Raw genomic sequence first — 4,626 nt, 5'->3', positions numbered from 1 at the left:
GTCCTTCGATCAATGCTCAATAACCTTACGGTCTTCTAATTCCCATGAATTTCTCAAAGCCTTCGCTCAAGGGAAATTCCAAACCCAATGAAAACCTAACCTACTAATCTTTCAATCTAGCAAGACGGGTTTATCGAAAGGTAATAAGATCGAAATGAAAGAATTCAAACTAACAAAACAACCCTAATTTATGCCATGGCTCACCTCGTTCCCAATCAATAAAATTAGCTATGCATGATTAAAACTATAACAATTGCAAAATTGATAGCAAAGAACAAGTTTGACATGATTGGATTGAATTAAAGACAAAGGATAAGAACTGAATTGCTGAAATTAAATTGGTAATAACAAGAATTGAAATAACAAGAAATAAAAGAAGAAAGAATTTGCATAAAAACTTACTAATTAAAACGATGAACAAAGTAATTGAATTCGGGATCCGTCGTCCCTCTTTCTTGCCTCTTACTAGATCTAAAAACTGAGTTTCTGAATAATGAAAAGCAGAACCTAAAAGTATTCTTCGTTCTACTGATAAACTATGCCAAAAGTTAATTACAAATTGGGCTTTTCAAAGTCTAACACGAAAAATAAATCTCAGCTGCGCGGCTTGGTCGATCGACTAAGGGACATGGTCGATCGACTGGTGAGTGAAGTCTGATGAGCATCCATTTGAAGTTCCATGGTCGATCATCGATGATTTGGTTGATCGACCGGTGAGTGGTGTCTGATAAACTCTGTCCTCTTCCAAACAGCCTCTAAGCTCCATGCACGCATCCCGAGGTGAGTGAGTACGAACTCCCTTCTTCCAAGCTTACCTGAAGTTGCCTCCGGAGGACGATTTAGGCTTGATTTAGCTCACTTTCACTCATTCCTACAATAAATCATAGAAAATGCAAAGTAAACCGTTTCGGGAGAAATAGTAGCCTTAAGCTAACAATTATGCATAGAAATACGTGCCAAAACTGCAAATAAAGTGTATAGAATATGCACGTATCAACAACATAGAAAACCGAAAAATTCGGGGGTACACCGTAGAATATCCCAAAAGAGAATAATTTTTTAAAAAGAAAGGAATTTAAATTTAAAAATAAATAGTTAGTGTTATGATAAGATTCCAAAATTAATCTACAGAAATATTCATTCAATGATTTCTTGCCTATTTTATGCCAATGATTCCAGAATATTCGAAGTAGGACTGATCGCATAATATTCTTGCCGTCAATCTCAGCTAAAAATTAGGGTATTCATATTTACATACTCTCTAAATTGTTAAGATATTATTATTATTGTGATTTCCTAGTATGTAATAGGAAAGTTATTTAATAGTCTTAGGATTTTGTATGTGGATTGCGTATCAATTTTTTTTTTATAGTCATAAGATTTCAGCAAATGACACATGGTGTAGGAGTAGGTATTGACACGTGTCGATCAAATAGGATGCTGGTTTTAGCTTTAATATAATATATGATGACGAACTCGTGTCGGAAATACAAAAGGGAGAAACTTGAGATTAAATTAAGACAGGATTAGAAAAATAATACTTGAACGAAAACGTATCCATCAAACTAGGACTCCCAGAACCTCGACATGAACAAGTCGAATCCCAAAGAATCGATTTGAATTAAAACGGTGAAAACCCGCAAGTATTGAATTACTCGGGATTAAGGACGAATTAAACATTATATTTAAAAAGGATTTGTTAAAAACATAATTTATATACTGAAACAACGAAGAAAACAAAGAAAAACGAAAGAAATAAGAAAAAAATGAAATTTGCAGAAAGTCGAGGAAGAAGAAGAAGAGCAGGAGCAGCAAGCAGCTACTGGAAGAGGCGCAGCAGGTGCTGCAACTCTTCGAAAAGGCGCAGCTGCTGCTGCATTTCTTCTCGACGTCTGACCTCTGCTGTTTTATAAAAACGGTTTTAAAAGAGTGATTTTAAATCGGTTTTCGAACATGCTCTTGGTATAAATCTACATTAATTGATACAAAATAAAAATTACAATAATAAAATAGTATTTACACCATCAGACTTACATGTTTGACGAAACGAGATTAAATAAAGTTATCGTTTTAGTGATTGCTCGACTCGAATATGTGTGGAAAGTGCCCTCATTAGAGGATTTAGTAAATTGATGAGGTTGATTAAACGTGGAGTTGGTCAAATTGGTCGGTCTATGCAACGTGACTGGGACTCAGAATGATCTGAGCTTACGTGGTTGATTGATCAAGCACGTAGGCGTCGAAAGCAATAGCGTAGTCTAGAATGCAAAGAGAGAGAACGAAGGGGTGGAACACTCGCGTGCCAAATATGGAGGCCGAAGGCCTTTATTTATACTAAATATATGGAGGAGAGTAGGAATGACATGGACTTGGAAACAAATCACGAAAATATTCTGAAAAGCGTGAAAAGAAGACTGGAGAAGAAGCACAGCAGCTACTGCGATCCTTAGAAGAGGCGCAACACCTGCTGCGTCCTTTCCCCAGAGGTTTCCTCCTCAGCAAGAAAGATTTCCGCGTTTTTTATGGAATTTCGGTAGATATACACTTCCTTATTCCGTAAAACACAATATTGCGGAAGATATTTCCTTAAAATATTAAATTTAATTAGGAATAATTATCCAGAGAATTCTAGAACATTCTGAAATATTCTGACTCGGCATTTAAACGATTTTTTAGAAAATGAAGCAGTTTTTGACCCGGACTCCAAATAAACTCTAATTACTGTCAAAACAACCGTATCGACGCGTAGATGACGACCAAGGGGTTGACTCGAGTGTTTGAGCTATTAGTTGTCCATGAATTTATGGACTGTCATAAAATCGTTCGCGTATCAAACATGTGGCATAATCATCACTGGGTGGCTGGCGGGAGGTGTAGAAATAAGGTATCTAAAGAAGCCACTCCCGCAAGTAACTCCACTCAGCCGAGGGCGCGCCTTGCAAACCAGAGACAAACAAATAACATCAACTAACTACAACCCATCCATACTACCAACAACACTACCAATCCCAATTAGACAATACAATCGACATACTAAACAACCAACAATACTGAGTAGGAAAAACCTACCTTTAGCAATCGGCAGCAATACCGCATATGACCATAAGACGATAAGCAACCACCATAACCACCTATTACAAACAGTATGACAACCCTATTACTACTACCACAACCATAACCAAACTAAGGAAGGCGATGATCATGATGACAACAAACCTATACACAGCATTCCGGCGACAAGACCGCTACCTGACTCATGCTTCCAATCCCCATGGTGTTTGAACTCACAAAGGGCTCCAAAGGATGAATATGGGTGAAGGAGAGAGATGTGACGACAATTAGGTTTAGGAGAAATGAAATAAAATGATTTTGGTTTCAAGATTCCACGATTTATATTTTACCGCTAAATTCCAGTTTCTCGATCGAGTTTGGGTCTTACTCGATCGAGTGGCCTATTCTCAATCGAGTCACAGAGCTGCTCGATCGAGTAGCCTCCGCTAGATCGAGCTTCCTAAACTCAAAGGTTACTATGTCGCAAGATTGAACTCGTAAGGCTTTCAAAGGTCTAGACATGTGTCTAAGGTCAGTCAACGATGGTCAACGGGTCCCTAACAGGGCGGGTATTACACAATCATCACTGGGTGTTTGGCGGGAGGTGCAGAAACAAGGTGTCTACATGCCGTCACCGGGTTGTGGGTACATCTGGGTGTGTCCTGGTACCGGTATTGTGGTGTCATAGTCATGTCTTGTGCATTTTGATTGGCATGTTGCATATTTACATATCGTATCGTGTTTATACTTCGACATTATTGAAATTGACCATGTATGGCTATGTGTAAATTGTTACCTATTTTCGAGGTGCCTATATTGATTTATATGAAATTTCCTATCATATAGGGAGCAGTTTGAGTACAGGTTTTGCTTGTTGAAGTGATCGGGACTCGGGCCGCGCTGCGGACTTGGAGTCGAGTTGCATAGTTAGATGACATAGATAGTAGTTCACATTTGTTATTCATTTAGTCATATATTTGTTATGTAATTCACTAAACTTGTCATTTATGTATAATGTTTCTTAATTTTAATTCCGATTTCACTGTCTTGGGAAATCGAGACGGTAACATCTTCTGATTACCTTGGCCGCATAAGAAGGGGGTGTTACATGAAATGAGAAAATTAATATGAAGACAATAAAATGATGAGATGTAAAAAGTAACCGGAATGGTAATAATATGAACGCGCGTTTGTAAAAAGTAATAAGAATGGTTCATGATAACAATTAAGAACGTTAAGGTAGAGCTGGAAAATGTCTGGAGGAATCAGTATAGAGGGACTAAAATGTACTCTGTTGTGAAGAAGCTTAAAGCTTTAAAACCTGTCCTTAAAAGCTTGAATAAATCTTGTTTCTCTCACATTGAGAATAGTACTACCATTGCTAGTAAGGTACTAGAAGATATTCAGGGGAAATTAGTGGACAACCTTAGGGATCTTGAGTTGATTCAGCAGGAACTTGATCTGTCTAATGAGCTTAAAGTTTTAATCTTAGCTAGAGATAGTTTTCTTACTCACAAGGCCAAAATGCAGTGGTCCTTGGAAGGGGACCTGAATACCTCTTATTTCCATCGTGCA

The sequence above is a fragment of the Silene latifolia genome, chromosome 1 (assembly GCF_048544455.1).
Source record: "Silene latifolia isolate original U9 population chromosome 1, ASM4854445v1, whole genome shotgun sequence".
In the NCBI taxonomy this organism is placed as follows: Eukaryota; Viridiplantae; Streptophyta; class Magnoliopsida; order Caryophyllales; family Caryophyllaceae; genus Silene; species Silene latifolia.
The sequence above is the reverse complement of the archived record's forward strand: the minus strand, read 5'-3'. Positions refer to the sequence as shown.